Below are 20,615 nucleotides of genomic sequence, written 5' to 3' on the forward strand. Positions count from 1 at the left end.
AATGCTGCTATGGATATAAAAGTCGTGAGGAATCATTTCTGCCTACCAGGACATTTAGCACGTTGTAGAAGCAAGTATAAGCAAATCCAGATGAAGAAGGATTTAAGTCTAGAGTTGTAAAGAACCAGTAGAGCATACTGTGTCCCACTTTTAACCCGAGAGAGAGAACAAGTGGTTTATCCTTAGTATAAGTGGAGCTGAGCTGCTGCCCAAGAAGGTCGAGCTTGGCTCAAAGAACTATTGCTAAAAAGGTCTACTTCCATATCCTATAACCTTTCTCTTCCACTACCTCTGCTGGGTGGTGGGCTAGAGAAGAAGTTGATCCTTGAAGGATATTTCATAGTAATTTGCTAAAAAGAAAGTAGTTTTGACAAAGAGAAAAATCACAGAATCTCTGTGCATGCTTATATTTTATAGGTAGATATATTTCTTGGGATAATTGAATATGTGTGAAAGAGTTATAAAAAAGAGATTGAATTTGTGGATGATATTAAATATGAGACTGTAACATGTGGATCTCAAACATTGTCTTACTCTTTCTTTTTCTTTCTCTCTCTATCTTTCTTTCTTTGGGACATGGGGAGCACTTTATTATAAAATATAAAGCAGCGATGCTTTCTGAACGTGAGCTCCCATGAATGACTGGATATGCTCAATACCAAGCAATGAACAGGACAGCCATGAAGACACTAAAATCTTTCTCTTGATAATTTCTGGTTTCCAGCTGACTGGGTGAGTTTCTGTCAAGGTCTCACCCTCTCTGTAAACTTTCATGGTGTTGTCGGCTTCAGCTGTTAGTACCGGACTTTCTGACTGATGGAAAGCACAGGCAAATACTCCTGATTCACTGTCCAATGACCCAGGTTGTAGAGCTGCATGAACATCTTGAAAATTATAGCCAGTTCTCCAGTCCCAAAGGTGCACAGTGGCACTGTCAGCTCCAGAAACAAGTACTCCATCAGTACTGACTGCCAACATGTTAATAACTGCATTGTGACCAGAGAGATTTTGAATGAAGCCTTCATCAGGGAATTCCCACTGCTTTATGTTATCTATAGAACCCAACGCAAATGGGTAATGTTGTGGATGTAAGACTGCAGCCCTGACAGATTTCTTATGATTCTCCAATGTTACTCTTGTCTTTCCAGCTACCAGATCCCATAATCGTAATTTCCAGTAATTATTTGTGGCTCTGCAGCTTGGCATCTCACGGGAGCAACTGCATTTGTGTCCAGACAAAGTGTGTCCACTTGCTTGAGTTCTTACATCCCAGATCCGTACAGTGGAATCTCGACTGCAAGTCACTAAGACATTGATTGTTGGATGCAAATCCAGACCATACACTGCACTTAGGTGGCCATGATAGTGCCATATAACCTTGTTATATTCAAAATCCCAGCACTTCACTTGTTTGTCTCCTCCACAGGAGAACAATTAAGGGCTCCTCATGCTCACCATCACACCATGCACTGAACTGATGCGGCCAGTCAATGACAGCTTTAATCTGCCTCTAGCCAAGTCCTAAATCTTTATAGTTCTGTCAGCGGATCCAGTATCGAACCCACTGATTGCCACAGTGATACACCTAACCTAGCCAAAATGCCCACTGCCCTGGAGAGTTTCCACAGCAGTTGCTACTGGGTTTGGGGCATTGTAGGGGCTTTTTAAGCCATTAATGCAGAGTTCTTGGTATTGCCAGTCTCCATAATCATAGAATTAATTGTCATGAGCTCAGAATGGTCAGAGCCACTGGGTTTCAGTGTCAGGACTCACTTCCAGAAGGAAAAGTACGGTTTGCATCAACTCTGGTCTGAGACCATAATGCCACAGCTAAGGACTGTGCAGTTGACCCACTTGACATTCTCTGGAGCTTTAGTCTACTCCTGTACAGAGAGGAAACTCAAATGATTTTGAGTTTGAAGATCTGGAGAAATTAAAACATGGTGAAATTGGTTACTAAAGACAGCCCCTGTCGTTGCCTGTTTCTTTAACCTTAAAGGAGATTTTTTTCCAGAACATATTGAGAGAGAGATTTTGAATAGTTCAGAGTAAGCATTGTCGCCCTGTCTTAGAAATGGACCAAAGTCTCTGAGGGACCGATTCTCACTGTCCTGTGTTAACTACGCACGTCCTGAAGTTTCCTCTGAGATGAGGCCTCAAGATGACCTAAACATTAAAGAAATGATAAACACTCCCAATCTTTCCAGACAAACACCCTTTCCTTCTATTTCAGTTTTGCTTTCCATAATGAATGTAATTGGACAGAACCATCAGTTAAAGTGCCCTGGCCTTTCCTATCCTCCATAGAACAGGGAACCCAAGGCCAATCACATGGCCTATACCTTGATGGATTGACACAATGAAAACATCCAAACTGATTTCTGTGCTCTCAGCTCCCTTTGTTTGGTGAGTTGCCTTGTTACTCGAGTATTCAAGAAATTCATTTTTTTTTTGCTTTAAATTTCCAAAGACTGCTATCTAGCATTGTTAATTTGTTAGTGATTTCAATATGCCATACAACTATTAATAGGTTTTACTGAAGAACCAGAAATAGATTATGGTAAAGTGACAACATATATTACCATCTTAAACTAAAACCTTCCATAGCAAAGTATGTCGTTGAGCATTTAGTTGAGAAAACAGACATAAAATAAGATCAAGATGGAAGGCTTAGTTTTGTGTTCTTATTAGGAGCTATGAGGAAACTGGCTGGCAACTTGCAATCATCTCCCTCTAAGAAAAGGAAGCTGCCATCCCTAGGATTTCAGAATAGTGATTCAATGTCTTGGAAATGTATATACCCTTATCATTGAAATCTTACCGAAATGATTAAAATTATGGCTGAAATTGTTGCTTTAGCCATACAATTGTAAACATTTCTTTATACGTTGACTTTTTTATTCATGTGTCTTAAATAATAAATAAAAGCAAAAAGGAAACAAAGAATGCTATTTAATGATTTCCAAAAAGGAGAATGTGGATTTCCTTCGATACGTGTTATGTATAGGTGTATGGATTTATTTCTGGGTTTTCGATTGATCCAGCTGTCTGTTTTTATGCCAATACCATGAAGTATTTATTATTATTGCTCTATACTGTAGCGTGATTTCAGGGATGATGATATTGCCAGAGATTCTTTTATTATTCAGTATTGTCTTAGCTCTCCTGGATTTTTTTTGTTTTGTTTTGTTTTTTTTTTTCTATGTGAAGTTGAGAATTGCTCTTTTAAGGTCTACAAGAATTGTGTTGGAATTTTGAAGGAAATTGCATTGAATCTGTAGATTGCTTTTGGTAATATGGCCACTTTTACTATGTTAATCCTATAGATTCATGAGAATATCAGATCTTTCCATCTTCTGATATCTTTCTTCAGAGATTTGAAGTACTTGTCATATAGGTCTTTCACTTGCTTTGGTAATGTTACACTAATATATTTTATATTATTTGTGACTATTGTGAAGGTGTTACCTACCTAATTTATTTCTTATCCGATTTATCATTTTAAACATGTTATTTATGAATGCGTTATTATATGCACTAGCACTTATTATTGTCTTAAAGGATAAAAACTTTGATGGATTCCTTATGATTATAAAGTTAACCATAATGTACACTGTGGGGGTTTGAATGAGAATGGCCCCCATAGACTCATATGTTTGAATGGTTGTTTTCCAGTTGGTGGAACTGTTTGGGAAGGATTAGGAAGTCTAGTTAAAGTAGGTTTAGCCTTGTCGAGGAGGTGTGTCACTGAAGGTTGGCTTTGAGGTTTCAAAATCCAAATTAGCATCAGTCATCTTTCTTCCTCTACTTCATGGTTGTTGTCTTAACATGTATGCTCTTAGATATGGCTCCAGTTCCTGCCTGCTTGCCTATTGTCATACATTCCTCCACAATGGTCAAGGACTCACTCTCTGAATTAAATGCTTTCTTGTATAAGGTACTTGGGTCATGTTATTTTTTTCATAGCAATAGTTAACTAAGATGTATATGTACATATACATATATAGATATATACTGATCAAAACATTCATTTACTGAGAACCCAAATGACACAAATATAATTATGAATGAATCATGTGACATTATAGTCTTACATATGCCAAAGGGCTACCAAAAATGAACAAATAGAGAATAGTATTGTAAATGTTCCTTGTTATTTCACATTTTACCTGTTTCTTTTGTGCCTTGGGACTTTTAGCACACAGCTCTACTGCCTTGAGCTTGTTCTCCACCTATAAGCCATTTAATCCAGCATTGTCTCCCTGATTTCAGCTAAACAAAGACTTTTCCTATATGCCCAGATCTAACCCACATAGCACCATTCTGGGTTTTATTATATCTTTAATTGTCCATTTTTTAAAGTTATGATCATAATCTAAAAGATTCCTGAAAGCGAATGTCTTTTCTGTTTTGACATTTATTAGATGTTCACATACATTAATGAAACACCTAAAGGATTTTTTCTAAAAGTGTGTGTGTGTGTGTGTGTGCGTGTGTGTGTGTGTGTGTGTGTGTGTGTGTGTGTGTGTGGTTTTCTGCTGATTTTATGTCAACAAAGGATTAAGGAGGCATAACTTTCTATGTGATTAAAATGTCTTGAAAATGTGTGCATTTTGCAGCTGCTATAATTGTACAATATTTGTTTAAGAATGTAAGCAGTATTTTGTGTTCCTTCACTCAAAGTAGTAAATAAGTGACATTTAAAAAAGAAGAACCTGTAGCCCACAATACCCAGAAGAAGCCTGACTCCCAGGTGCTCTAACATGCCCAGGATCACAAGAGAGGAGGCTATAACAACTGCCACAATACCTGGAGTAACCAGGACCCCAAGGATCTAGGGACGCAGGAACCCCTGCCCAGCCAGTGGCACTGCCTCCTTATGTTTGAACCTGAACCTGGAGCAAACATGGGGCACCGACTCTGCACCCAGTCCCAGAACTCTGAGAGGAATCTCGACTCCCAGGAGTTCTAGAATGTCCAGGATCACAGGTTGAACCAGCACCCAGAGCAGACCTGGGGCGCTGGTTCTAAACACACTGGGAGTATTTAGAGCCCAAATCCCAGGAAATGCCCAGGATCACAGGATCACAGGATCACAGGATCACAGAGGAAGCTTGACTCCTAGGAGATCAGACACACCCAGGAACACTGGAGCTCTGACACACTCAAGACTACAGTTGAGGACAAAACATCTTTCCCAATATTCAGCATAACTGGGACCCACACAGGAACCAGGGTAACACAACCCCCTGGCCAACCAGAGGCACAGTTCCTTCCAGCTTGCTCTGGGCTCTGGCTCCCCACTCACTGCTGCAACACCTAGAGAAGGCATGACTCCCAGGAGCTTTGACACAACAGGATCTCAGGAGCTTGGTCACACCAGGATTACAGGATCTCAGAGGCAGCTTGACTTCCAGGAGCTCTGATACACCCAGGATCTCAGGATCACAGTATCTGAGAATCAGAAGATCACAGAGACAGCTAGACTCTGAGTTCTGACACAACCAGGATCACAGGAGGGACAGGCTCCAGTCAGAGACAGCAAGATCAAGTAGCACTAGAGATAACCAGATGGTGAGAGGCAAGTACAAGTACATAAGCAACAGAAACTGAGGCTACTAAGCATTGTCATAACCCAGTTCTTTCACTACAGCAAGCCCTGGATACTCAATCATACCAGAAAAGCACTACTTGGATTTATATTTCATGATGATGATAGAGGACTTTAGGTAGGACACAAATAGCTTCATTAAAGAAATACAGGAGAACACAGGTAAACAGGTAGAAGCCCTTAAAGAGGAAACACAAAACTCCCTTAAAGAATTACAGAAAAATACATCCAAACAGGTGAAGGAATTAAGAAAAGCCATCCAAGATCAAAAACAGAAATAGAAATAAAGAAATAATAAAAGAAATCACAAAGGAAGACAAACCTGGAGATAGAAAACCTAGAAAAAAGATCAGAAAGCATTGATACAAGCATCACCAACAAAATACAAGACATAGAAGAAAGAATCTCAGGGACAGAAGATACTATTAAAAAAAAAAACATTGACACAACAGTAAAAGAAAATTCAAAATGGAAAAAGCTCTTAACACAAAACATCCAGGAAATCCAGGACAAAATGAGAAGGCAAACACCTAAGGATAATAGGAATAGAAGATATCGAAGATTCCCAACCTAAAGGGATAGAAAATATTTTCAACAAAATTATAGAAGAAAATGTCCCTAACCTAAAGAAACAGATGCCCATGAACATAGAAGAAGCCTATATAGCCCCATATAGACGGGACCAGCAAAGAAACTCCTTCTGTCACATAATAATCAAAACACCAGATGCAAAAAACAATGAGAGAATATTAAAAACAGTAAGAGGAAAAGTTAAAGTAACATATAAAGGCAGACCTATCAGAATTAAACCAGACTTCTCAACAGAGACTCTAAAAGCCAGAAAATCTTGGATAGATGTCATATAGACCCTAATAGAACACAAATGACAGCCTAGCCTCTGATAATCAGTAAAACTCTCAATTAACATAGATGGAGAAACCAAGATATTCCATGAAAAAAACAAATTTACACAATTTTCTTCCACAAATCTAGCACTACAAAGGAAAATAGATGAAAAATTGTAGCATGAAAAGGGAAACTACATACAAGAAAAAGCAAAAAAGTAATTTTCTTTCAACAAACCCAAAAGAGGATAACCACACAAATATAATTCCACCTCTAACAACAAAATAAGAGGAAACAACAATCACTTTTCTTTAATATCTCTTAACATCAATGGACTCAATTCTCCAATAAAAAGTCATAGACTAATAGACTGGATACATAAACAGGACCAACAATTTTGCTGCATACAGGAAATGCACCTCAGTAACAGAGACAGATACTACCTCATAGTAAAATGCTGGAAAACAATTTTCCAAGCAAATGGTCAGAAGAAACAAGCTGGAGAAGCCATTCTAATATTGAATAAAATCGACTTTCAACCAAAAGTTATCAAAAAACATAAGGAAGGACACTTCATACTCATAAAGGAAAAATTCACCAAGATGATCTCTCAATTCTGAACATCTGTGCTCCAAATGCAAGGGCACCAACATTCATAAGAGAAATCTTACTAAAGCTCAAAGCACATATTGCACCTCACACAATAATAGTGGGAGACTTCAGCACCCCACTCTCATCAATGGACAGATCATGGAAACAGAATCTAAACAGAGACACAGTGACACTAAAAGTAGTTATAACCCAAATGGATTTAGCAGATATCTATAAAACATTTCATCCTAAAACAAAAGAATATACCTTCTTCTCAGCGCCTGATGGTACCTGCTCCAAATTTGATCATAAAATCAATCACAAAACAGCCCTCAACAGATACAAGAAGACTGAACTAATCCCATGCATCCTATCAGATCACCACTAACTAAGGCTGGTCTTCAATTATAACAAAAATAACAGAAAACCCACATACACATGGAAATTGAAAAATGGTCTACTCGATGATATCTTGGTCAAGGAAGAAATAAAGAAAGAAATTAAAGATTTTTTAGAATTTAGTGAAAATGAAGGCACAACATATCCAAACGTATGGGATACAATGAGCAGTGTTAAGAGGAAAACTCATAGCTCTGAGTGCCTCCAAAAAGAAACAGGATAGAGCATACTTTAGTATCTTGACAGCACACCTGAAAGCTCTAGAACAAAGAGAAGCAAATACACCCAAGAGGAGTAGATAGCAGGAAATAATCAAACTTAAAGCTGAAATCAACCAAGTAGAAACAAAAAGAACTATTCAAAGAATCAGCAAAACCAGGAGCTGGTTCTTTGAGAAAATCAACAAGATAGATAAGCCCTTAACCAGACTAAACAGAGAGCATAGAGACAGTATCCAGAAATGAAAAGGAAGGACTAGAGAGATGGCTTACTGGTTAAGAGCACTGACTTCTTCCAGAGGTCCCATGCTCAATTCCCAGCAACCACATAGTAGCTCACAATCATCTGTAATGGGATCTGATGCTGTCTTCTGGTTTGTCTGAAGAGATCTATAGTGTTCTCATAAATATTAAATAAATAAATAAATAAATTTATTTTCACTTCTTTTTTTGAAGAAAAGGGAGACATAACAACAGAATCCTAGAATTCAAAAAAATCACCAGATCAACAAAACTGGAAAATCTGCATGAAATGGACAATTTTTTAGACAGACACCTGGTCCCAAAGTAAAATCAGGACCAGATAAACTATCTAAACTTTCCATAACCCTAAAGAAATAGAAACAGTCATTGAAAGTCCCCCAACCAAAACAGAAGCCAGGACCAGATGGGTTTAGTGCAGAATTCTCAGTCCTTCAAAGCAGAAGACCTAATACAATACTCTTCAAACTATTCCACAAAATAGAAACAGAAGGAACACTACCCTGTTCATTCTATGAAGCCACCATTATGCCTATACCTAAATCACACAAAGACCTAACAAAGAAAGAAAACTTCAGACCAATATTTTTATGAATATCAATGCAAAAATACTCACTAAAATTCTCACAAACTGAATCCAAAAACACATCACAGCATTCATCCATCATGATCAAGTAGGCTTCATTACAGGGATGCAGGGATGGTTCTAAATAAGGAAATCTATCAACATAATCCACTACATAAACAAATTCAAAGAAAAAAAACAACACATGATCATCTCATTATTTGGTGAGAAAGCATTTGACAAAATTCAACACCCGTTCATGGTAAAAGACTTGGAAAGATCAGGAATTAAAGGCCCATACCTAAACCTAGTAAAAGCAATATACAGCAAACCAGTAGCCAACATCAATCTAAATGGACAGAATCTTAAAGCAATCCCACTAAAATCACGGATCAGACAAAGCTGCCCACTCTATCCCTACCTATTCAATATAGTACTTGAACAACTAGCCAAAGCAATTAAACAACAAAAGGAGGTCAAAGAGATACAAATTGGAAAGAAAGAAGTCAAAATATCACTATTTCCAGATGATAAAATAGTATACATAAGTAACCCCAAAAGTTAAATCAGAGAACTTATAAACCTGATACACAACTTCAGTGAAATGGCTGGATATAGAATTAACTCAAACCAATCAGTAACCTTCCTCTAGTCAAAGGACCAAGAGACTGAGAAAGAAATTAGGGAAATTATATTTTTCAAAATAGTAACAAATAATATAAAATACCTTGGTGTGACTCTAACCAAGCAACTGAAAGATCTGTATGACAAGAACTTCAAGTCTTTGAAGAGAGAAATCAAAAAAGATCTGAGAAGATGGAAAGATCTCCCATGCTTATGGATGGGCAGGATTAATATAGTAAAAATGGCCATCTTGTCAAAAGCAATCTACAGGTTCAATGCAATCCCCAACAAAGTTCCAACTCAATTGTTGATAGAGTTAGAACGAGCAATTTTCAAATTCACTTAGAATAACAAAACAATCCACAATAGTGAAAAATATTCTCAACTATAAAAGAACTTCTGGGGTAATCTCGATCCCTAACCTCAAGCTGTATTACAGAGCAATAGTGATAAAAAAAAAAAAAAACTGTTTGGTATTGGTACAGAGACAGGCAGGTAGATCAATGGAATAGAATTGAAGACCCAGAAGTGAATCCACACACCTATGGTCACCTTATCTTTGACAAAGGAGCTAAAACTATCCAGTGGACAAAAGACTGCATTTTCAACAAATGATGCTGGTTCAACTGGAATTCATCATGTAGAAGAAGGCAAATAGATCCATTCTTGTCACCCTGTACAAAACTCAAGTCCAAGTAGATCAAGGACCTCCACATAAAACCAGATATACTAAAACTAATAGAAAAGAACATGAGGAAAGCCTCTAACCCATGGGCACAGAGGAAATTTTCCTGAACAGAACACCAATGGCTTATGCTCTAAGATCATCAATCAACAAATGGGACCTCATAAATTTGCAAAGCTTATGTAAGGCAAAGGTGCCTGTCAGTAGGACAACCAACAGGTTGGGGAAAGATCTTTACTAATCCTACATATGATAGGAGGCTATTATCCAGTGTATACAAAGAACTCAAGAAATTAGACTCCAGAGAGCAAGATAATCCTTTTTAAAAATGGGATGCATAGCTAAACAAAGAATTCTCAACTGAGAAATATAGAATGGCAGAGAAGCACCTAAATTAATATTCAACATCATTAGTCTTCAGGGAAATGCAAATCAAAACGACCCTGAGATTCCTCCTCACACCAGTTAGAATAACCAAGATCAAAGACTCAGGTGACAGCAGATGCTGATGAGGATGTGGAGAAAGAGGAACTGTTGGTGGGATTGCAAGTTGGTACAACCACTCTGGAAATCAGTCTGGTAGTTCCTCAGAAAGTTGGACATGGGACTACCCAAGGACCAATGTATACCATTTGTAGACATATGCCCAAAAGACGCTCCAACATATAACAAAGACACATGCTCCACTGTGTTCATAGCAGCCTTATTTATAATAGCCAGAAGCTGGAAAGAACCCAGATGTCATTCAATAGAGGAATGGATACACAAAATATAGTACATTTACACAATGAAGTACTACTCAGCTATTAAAAAACAATGACTTCATTAAATTCAAAGGTGAATGGATGGAACTAGAAAATATCATCCTTAGTGAGGTAATCCAATCACAAAAAGGACACATATGGTATACACCCAGTCATAAGTGGATATTAGCCTGAAAGCTCAGAATACCAAAGATATAATGCATAGACCACATGAAGCTCAAGAAGAAGGAAGACCAAAGTGTGATCCTTCAGTCCTTCTTAGAAGGGGGAACAAAATACAGGAGAAAATACAGAGATAAAATGTGGAGCAGAGACTGGAGAAAAGGCCATCCAGAGACTTCCCCACCTGGGGATCCATCCCTTATACAGTCACCAAACCCAGATACTATGTGGATGCCAAGAAGTGCATGCTCTCATGAGCCTGATATAGCTATCTCCTGAGAGGCTTTGCTGGAGCCTGACAAATATGGAGAAGGAGGCTCACACACAACCATTGCACTGAGTATGGGGTCCCCACTATAGAAGTTAAAAAAAGACTGAAGAAGCTGAAGGGGATTGCAGCACATAGGAAGAACAATAATATCATCCAAACAGACGCCCTCAGTGCTCCCAAGGACTAAACCACCAAACAAAGAGTAACATGGAGGGAACCATGTCTCCGGCTGCATATGTAGCAGAGGATGGCCTTGTTAGCCATCAGTGGGAGGAGAGGCCCTTGGTTTTGTGAAGGCTGAATGCCTCAGTGGAGGGAAATGCTTCCATGTTGTAGAATATTTGATTATTCTACACAGAAAACCTAATTGTTAGTAAAATATAAAAGCTTAAATAGATGTAAGATGCAGTTAGGTATGTCCTGAAGAGATTCAGTTTGGGTGTGCCTCTAAGAGCTCTCATAGATTAAAAAAAAATGTTAAAGGATGGAAAGTTTCTTCTAAAGGAAGTTGCTTGAAGAGAGTCTGTGGGTTTTGCTCTACGACTGGAGGCAAAGTCAGCTCAGTGGCCTTGAGCTTTTCCATTAAGGTGAAATACTTTGGCTCCTATTGACTTGGCTTGGAACTCCACTCCCTACCATCCCCACCAAGACAGCGACACACCAAGGGTGCAATCCCCCCTCCACCGTGTGTGTGTGTGTGTGTGTGTGTGTGTGTGTGTGTGTGTGTGTGTGTGTGTGTGTGTGTGTGCCCTAGAACCAACTCTGGGTAAGAACTGCAGAGAAGCAGGTGGCAGGGCACAGCTAAAACGGTATTCAAGGAAAGAAAGCTAAGAAGTCCTCTTGGGTTTGAAGCACCTCAGGAGAAAGGCCATCTAGCCTGTAGAATGACACAGATAGAGATTTCTAAAGTGTTAGCAGTTTTGTTGTACGATTATAAGGCTCGAAGTGAGTCTTAACTACCGGGAGACCCTCCCCTCACCCCAGTGAGACAGAAGAATGGAGTTCGATGCAAACACAAGAGGTTTATTTTTCCTGCCCATCCGGGGTTGACCCTCAATCAGCTCCTTGTGGCCAGTGACTAGAAAGCAACCCCCAAAGGCTGTAACAAGCAGTTTTCATACTTTTTAGGGGCACAGGTAATATCAGCAAGATTATAGTTCAAACTTACTGTCATATTTACCTTTAAATCTATTGGCTAGCAAGCATACGACATGCATTCGAATTCTATCTGAGAACAGAGGGTCAGGTGACTATCAGTCAGTAAATTCTGCAGTTTTTCAAGAATGTTCCTGCTCCTCCCAAGAACAGTGGGTGGAGAATGGGACTTGGCCTAGCCTTGACATGAGGCAGTGGGTGTAAGGCTGGCAAAAGCCTCCAGTGTCCTTCACAGGAACTCCATAACCTACCTACTTTCTACCAGGCCAAGCCTATTAATAGCTTTTACACTTCAGTAAGATCTAGGGTCTTTCATTACCTTAGAGACAAAAGCAGGACCATTATCAGATCCAGTTAACTTGGCCACCTCCAACCTCAGAAAGATTACTTCTAATATCTTCTTGGCTACCACAGTAGCTGTCTCCTGCTTGGTGGGGAAAGCCTCAACCCATCTGGGGAAAGTGTCTACAAACACTAGAAGGTATTTGTAACCATATTTTCCTGGCTTTACTTCTTAAGTAAAATTGACCTCCTCATAAACCCCAGGCTGCTGCTCTCCCCTAGATCTCTTGCTCTGTTTGTTCTTGACTGCATAAGCATTTACTTGCTGACGTACCTTATACCGTTCTACTGTCTTTTGGCTAAAAACCTAAGGTCCATTATATGTACCTTAGATCCCTTGACTGCTTGGATGAGCTTCTTATCCCCTAAATGGGTCCATCTATGCATTTGGTCAAGTAAGTCCTCAGCTTGTTTTCTGGGGAGTATAGTTTTTTCCTCTTGAGTACACCATTGTCCTTCCTTTTCTAGGTAGTCGTTGGCAGGGTGGCTAGCAATCTGAGTCCTTTCTTCTTCAGTATATTCTAAGTGAGGCCATCCCTTAGTCCAGTCCCATTTCCCAGCAGTTGTCTCTTGCAGGCAACAACTAGGATAGGCTCCTGCACAGTCACTTCTCGAGTCATTTGATCTACCTGGTTATTGCCCCACACTACTGAGTCTGTTCCCTTCTGTTGTCCTGGGCAATGAATAATACCCACAGTTGCTGGCTTCATCAGGGCATCCAAGAGAGCCAAGATTTCCTGGGTTTTTATTTCTTTTCCATCTGATGTGAGCAGTCCTCTCTCTCTTGGTATATAGCCCTGTGGATGTGGGCTGTGGCAAAGGCATACATGCTATCTGTGTAGATGTTAATTTTCTTGCTGTCACCAAGTTCCAAGGAAAATTAGCTCCACTTTCTGTGCTGATGTACTGGGAGGGGTAGAGGTTCAGCCAACCCTCCCATGAAGAAAACTGTTCCTGTCTGTAAACCAGGTAGCCTCAGCTCCTTGCAGAGGTCAGTTGGAGAAGTCTTTCCACCATTCATGGGTTTCTACCAGTATTTGACACTTGTGCTGTGGTGGCTCCAGGTCAGGATCAGGCAGCAAGGTGGCCGGCTTGAGCCCAACTGGTGGGGAATCTAGTCCATGTCAGCTGACCTGGGTCTTTCCTTTCAAAGGTGAAGTATTCTTGACTTTGGGGTGCCAAGGTCAGACAGAATAAAGCATCTTTCAAGTCTAAAACCATGTATCAAATTCTAGAAGGTAGCAAAGAACTCAACAGAGTGTAGGGATTAGACACAGTAGGGTGGATGTCAGCCATTCTACCATGGTTTACCTCTCTTAAGTCCTGGTCTGGGTGATAATCGTTAGTGCCTGGCTTCTTAAGTGGCAGGAGTGGTGTGTTCCAGGCAAAAGGGCACTAAGCAATACACCAAGCTAGAGGAGTCAGAAGCTATGTGACTTAATTCCTTCTAGTGCCTTTCCAGACATCGGGTACTGGCACATGGATGCAGGATCAGCCTGGGTCTTAAGTTCCACATACACATTCTGCAGATAAGCATGACCTAGCCCAGCCATTTCAGTCCAAGAAAGAGGAAACCTTTCCAGCCACCAAATAATATTCTCTGTCTTTCGGGTATTGATCTTAAACAATTTGTATTTGTCCTCCAGCCTAACAGTAAGGACCTGGACAGGTTCTTCAGCAGACCCCCATAATTGAAGCCTTCGGGAAGGAAGTGGACCTGAGCCCCCATCTTGGAGAACAAATCTTTCCTGAGCAAGAGATAGGGACAGTCAGGGATGACCATGAATGAGTGGAATATCTGGCCTATGCCCAGGTCCACAATTCTCAATTCTTTAGGTAGTCCACGAATACATTTTGGTGCCAGTGGCTCCATGGACCCAAGATATATTTTTTTTTTTTGAAAACAGTGCCATCGGCTTGTAGGAAGACCGAATGTTGAACCCCTGTGTCCTCCAAGAATTGAGGGGGTTTCCCCTTCACTCTCAGAGTTACCCTGGGTTAGGGGAGGGTGTCCAAACCCCATCCTCCCTAGCCACTGTCTTCCCCCAGACCTTTGCCATTTGGGAGCACTTTTCCCAAGAACTGGGATTTCCTGCCCCCCAGCTTTTGTTTGTTAGGGCTCTCAGGCCCAGTGGTCCTTCTTGCAGTATATGCACTGGTTCTTTTCAGGGAGTTTTCTGTCTTTCTTTGGTTGGAGTCTTTCTTATCTGCTTTCCCTAACTACTGTAGCCAAGATTCTCTGTAAACTCCTTTCCCGTCACCTTTCTTTATGTATCTCCCTTTCATCTTCTTCCTCTCTCTTTCTCTGCTCCTTCTCTGTCTCCCTGTTATAGTAGACTTTCTCAACAACCTGCACTAAATCCCTCAACAACTTAAACTGTAGTCCCTCTAACCTCTGAAGTTTCTTTTTCCTGATATCTCTGCTAGCCTGGTCTATAAAAGCCTTGTACTCCTCGATGCTGGTGGGGTCATAGTGTGTATATTGGCAGAATGCCTCCACAAGACACTCTAGAAAAGCTGAGGGTGACTCCTCTGGTCCCTGCTTAGCCTCACATACCTTGGTCAAATTGGTGGGCCATCCTTCAACCCCCTTGGGACCTGCCAATGGAGTCTGGTGGTAGACCTTCATGTGCTCCTTACCTCCTGCCATATTAAAGTCCTAGTCAGGTCTAGTCAGGAGAAATCTGCTGTCGATGACAGCCTGGTCAATCGATGGTGTCCCCGTGTCTGAGGGGACATTCTTTCTGGCTTGCTGCATTAGCCTCTCTCTCTCTTCAGTCATGAAGAGCGCTCTCATGAGTTGTTGGATATCATCCCAGGTGGGCTGATGAGTAAATAAAACAGTCTGAGATTAATCAGCTCCTTGGTATTACCTGAAAAGGGAGGTTTTGGGCCTTCGAGTTGCACAAGTTGGCCAAAAAGAAAGGCCAATATTGCATGATTACAACGCTCATCTATGGCCCTGTAGACTCAGAGGGGGAGGGCCACTCTTGTATTGGGTGAAGGGGCACTTTTGCTCCAGGTTCCCATGGCTGGTTCTGGTTCTGAGGGTCCCTCCCCACCCTTGCCCCTGGCTGAGACCAGAGGAAGGGAGGATAAAGGGATGCTGGATGAGGTCTTGGGGAAACCCTTGAGGAGGGGCCGTGGGAACTGGGGTCATGGTAGGGGGTGAGGGGATGGAGGACCTATCAGTATCAGATCCACTGTGGAAGGGTCCTGGAGGATGTTCTTCTTTACAGACTCGTTGGTCTCTGCAGGGTTCTTCTTCATGGCCAGGACCTGTGAAAATCTTGGAGATAAAAAAGCTTTTTGTTGATCCCATTAGATCCTTCCAGGTAACTATATACGGCACTTGGTCTGGGTTCCCGGGGGATCCTGGTCTAAAGATTCTTTCCTTTGCTGCTTTGATCACCTGCAAATCAAGGGTTCCTACCAGTCCCAACTCAGAAGGTGAGCTATTTGGAGGAGCAGAGAGTAACTAACCTACCCTTTTACTGCCTTACTACTACTGACAAGTTTTCTCTTCCTTCCCCAACTTCCCTCCAGTGGTTAACTAAGATGTTTAACAGAGTAGATTCAGTCTGTCCCATGTCAAAAATTAGTGTCAGTCGAAGTCCAAGTTCAAGAACACATAGAAAGACAATCAACACACAGGGAGTTCACCCCAGCCAAAGGTACAGAGCAAGACTCAGTTGGCTCCTGCCAATACTGAAGTCCAAACACAAAAAGAAAGACAATCAACACACAGACAGCTTGTCCCTTCCATGGGCACAGAAACCAGGTAATCAGGCGACTTGGCCAACTTATGCTGGTATTGAGTCTAACAGGTTCCAAAAGAGAATGAAGTCCTCCTGGTTACCTCAGTTGGGGGTACCTGACTACCTCTAGACTCCCTGAGGTCACAAACTTAAGCCACATCTGCCAGCCCAACTTGACCACACCAGACCAGAGGCTCTCTAAGCCTTGCAGACGCTCTTGAGCAAACCAAAAGCAAGACAGACAACACAGATACAGACAACCGCTACACCTGACATCAAGCTCGAGCTATTCCTCCAACAACCATTCCTCTACCTCATGGTGGCGGGAGGTTCTGACTTTCCCAGCCAACACACCGAATGTAAGGCTTGAAGTGAGTCTTTCCTACCAGGAGACCCCCTAAGTGAGACAAGAGAACGGAGTTCAATGCAAACACAAGAGATCTATTTTTCTGGTGAGTCCCAAAGCATATTGACCTTTAAATCTAGTGGCTAGCAAGCATGACGCACATTTGAACTCTACCTGGGACTTTGCAGAGTGTCAGTCAGTATATTCTAATGATTTTTTTTTTTTACTCAAAAATGTTCCTGTGGGTGGAGAATGGTACTTGATCTAGCCTTGTCCCCCGGCAGGAGTGGGAAGCTGTAAGGAGGGTGTGGGACTGGAAAAGCCCTTAGGGTCCCTCACCATCAGGTTTGTAAATGGATATTTTGTATATAGTTTTTAAAAAAAGTCACCTTCCTGAGCTAGCAGGTTTTTTCCCCAGTTTATGCCTCCTGTACAAGGACCAGCCTTGGCATGGAGAGGGGCTTCTGAGAGAATGACTGTGTATGAGCAGGAAAAAGGACAACTTTAAGTCTTAGTGGATCCAAGATGAGGACCTGTGTTCTGCTTGATAAACTTTCCAGTCTGCTTCTCTCTGTGTTCTGCTTCCTCTGGACATTTCTGTCTGTATTCTGATGGCTTGCTATGCTAAGAGATCTCTCTCTGTGTCCATGTCCTGCTTCCTTGCGTGCATGTGTGTGTGTGTGTGTGTGTGTGTGTGTGTGTGTGTGTGTGTGTGTGTGCGTGCGTGCTTGTGCGTCATTTTTATCCTAAAAGTCTCTGGATAGCTCATCTCCTGCAGAACACAGGTCCAGTCTTTTATTTTACATATCAATCCAGTCATATACTCCAATTCTTAAGAGACCGTAAGCAAACAGTTTTTATCTGAACATTGCAAAAGAGTTCAGAGATTTGTCTGCCTTTTTTAAACACAAAGGATAAGCTAGTTGACCTAAAATTGCCATTCCTACCACACCTGGGCCTAACCTCCTTGATTTGTCCTAGGCTGACCTTGAACTCAGGAATCTGCTACCTCTGTATCTTTTTGACAAGCTGACTCATGAAGGCAGCTTCTTTTGTTCCTTTAGATTGGAGAAGCCCCTCATAATTCATATTACATCTTTATATTTTGCATAGTTGAGAGATTATACATTTTTGAGCTGAGGTATCCAGAACTCTTTCTCATAGCCTGAAAAGTTGTCCTGAAGGTCCCATCATTTACCATTTTGCTGAAACATTAGCCACACCTTTGCCTCCTGGATTCATGCTGTCTCAGATTATAATAAGCTTTAGAGCACTAGAGCTGGGCAGATATAAGGCCCCTATGCTGATTTGTCTTCTTACCCATGGTAATCCCTGAGATATCACTCTCCATGTTCTTCCTGGGCCGTTCCAACAGGCCAGCCCTCATGGCCATGCCCTCACCATCCATGGCAACTTCCTTCTTCCTTCCCCTACTCTCCTCATGGTCCCTGCCTAAGACTCCAAGCTCAGGAACCTTCACTCCACACCCCATTTCTTCTGTCCAACCCAGGTTATGGGCAACTTTATTAACCAATTAGGCATAATTTGGGAGGCAAGGTTACATAGCAACATTTGGTGTTGGTGAGGATCTACCCCTTGAGGGCAACCACATCTTGGGGGCCAGTGTTTAGCATTTGAATACATAGCAGTGCCAAACCAACCCATACACATGCAACTGTACAGCCTAATTCTGCTTAATGTTTTCATCACAATACAGCATCAAAGGAACAAAGGTTGAAAAAAGAAGTACAGTCTAGACTGTGGGAAGTTATGGTTCCGGTGCACAACAATTGTTGTTGATGTGTTTATAAAAAGACAAAGAGGGGGGATATGTTTTATGGATGTGTGGTGAGGTATGGGGAAGGGGGTGCCTCTGTGGGTCCCTTCCCCGTGAGGGACCAGCCACACGACAATATAGTATAAAATAGAGTTTATTTAGGGCATGGGGTGGGGAGTTGAGAGGGTAGTAGAGACAGAGAGAGGTAGAGAGAGAAAGCAGAGAAGTAGAAAAGTAGAGGCCAGCCATGAGCATGCGGTGAGAGAGAGGGGAAGGGAATGAGGAGAGAGTGGGAAGAGAAAGGCAAGAGCTGGAGCAATAGAGAGAGGAGCTGGCAAGCGGTTGGTTCCTTTTACAGTGAGGCAGGCATACCTGGCTGTTGCCAGGTAACTGTGAGGTGGAGCATACCTGGCTGTTGCCAGGTAACTGTGTGGCAGAGCTTAGACAAAATACTGACAGCTGTTCTTTAAGAGGAAACTGGAACCACTCACACCTTTGTGGTATAGCACAGAGAGTGTGAGATTTTAGAGAATTCATTGTGCAATTGTTTTCAATAAATAGATGAAAATTGAGGCTAAGACCTCCAATTACCACATGATAGGTAATGGATATCAAATGCCTACATGCAGAAAGTATGGGTCAACTCTGCTTTTTATGTGCTTCAAACTTCAAAGGAGATGAATGCCGTTAGTCGATTTAAATAAAATAATTCTGTGTGAATTTTAGCTTATGGCAGATAACTTAAGCTAAGCTTATAAAGTAAGGTGTCTAGTAATGGAGCAGGTAAGCAGTGAATTAAATCCTAAAATGTGAACAGGTTTTCTGAGATGCGCTCCTCAAGCCCACTTCAGTGAATTCATTTCATCATTTAGTTTTGAAAAAGCGCTTACATAAATGTCCACTAGCGAGTAACAATGTTTTGATTAAGTACTATATCCTTACCCACTTAGCAACCTTTTAGTAATCTGATTAACAATAATTTAGCAGTATAATATGATCAATCCTTATTGACTTGACTTCATTGAAAGGACAGTTGGTATTACGGAGCCTATTAAAATATAAATATACTTATACAACCAATTAATGGCAACCCCATGCATTATTGTTACTATTGTAGCATAACATAAGCACAGGTGAATCATAGCAGCTGAGATTTATATTAATAAACCGAGAACATCAAGGGCATCTCACTTATATTCAGTAACAAAGGAATGCTTCTCAGGCACTGCTGTCTGGGAACGAGGCATCAAAATCAAAACCAAGAAAGCTGGGATGAGCAAACTCTTGACTCAAACTCACAGTGACCACATAGGACAGTAGGAAGAACTCTCAGTCCCAACTTCTTTTATTAAAAAGGTTTATTTATTTATCATATGTAAGTACACTGTAACTGTCTCATTACAGATGGTTGTGAGCTACCATGTGGTTGCCAGGATTTGAACTCAGGACCTCTGCAAGAGCAGCCAGTGCTCTTAACCACTGAAGCCATCTCTCCAGCCCTTGTCCCAACTTCTGAGATAAAAAGGTAATGAATGTCAACTTTATGGAAACTCGTGTTAAGCTCATTACTTCGTGAGAAATCCATTTTGGCTTGTTTGTCTGTTCATGAGTAATGCCGCTGCATCTAAATTTAGCTGCTCCATGAAACTGAGTCCCACATATTAAATAACAGCTGGCATCTATCGACATGTTTAGAGAAAAAAGCTGGTTAATACACTCAGTCTCTGTTAGACGCAGCTTGACAATTTGAGAAATATGACATATTTGAGAAAGATCAGCTGTTTAGGCGAATCAGACTTTCTAATGTGTATTGGTTTCCCTGATGAAATCTTTCTGTTTACCTGTGGTTCAACTGCACAAATCAAGTGGATTTAAAAGGCTTATGATCCTAGTAAACACAAGTGGCCATAACCAGCAGCCGCTCATTAGAAGGATGCTAATTTAAAGAAAAAAAATATCTGTCTAAACAGCTGTTTCCTGCTGTGCTGAGAGACTTCTTAAAGGGTGCTTCTCATTTTAACATGGACATGACTGATGTCTGCAAAAATGGTTCTCATGTTTGGATGGCAGTGGATGAAGTTACCAGACAAATATCAAGAGCTTGCAAGGTACCATTTCTGCTGCTCATTATGCAGTGTGGCTCGACACCCCTAAATGAGAAGGCTGTTGCTTCCTAATTTGGAGCTCCCTGGAGCTGATTTACCACAAAATTCTAAAGTTTCTTTGGAAGGAGGCTCGAT

General features: G+C 41.1%; 1 pseudogene; it reads right to left on the minus strand.

Moving 5' to 3' along the window:
- Positions 1–591: 591 nt before the first annotated feature.
- On the minus strand, positions 592–18,090 carry LOC116904484 (annotated as a pseudogene).
- Positions 18,091–20,615: the final 2,525 nt, after the last annotated feature.

Source organism: Rattus rattus, chromosome 6, assembly GCF_011064425.1.
Source record: "Rattus rattus isolate New Zealand chromosome 6, Rrattus_CSIRO_v1, whole genome shotgun sequence".
Classification (NCBI taxonomy): domain Eukaryota; kingdom Metazoa; phylum Chordata; class Mammalia; order Rodentia; family Muridae; genus Rattus; species Rattus rattus.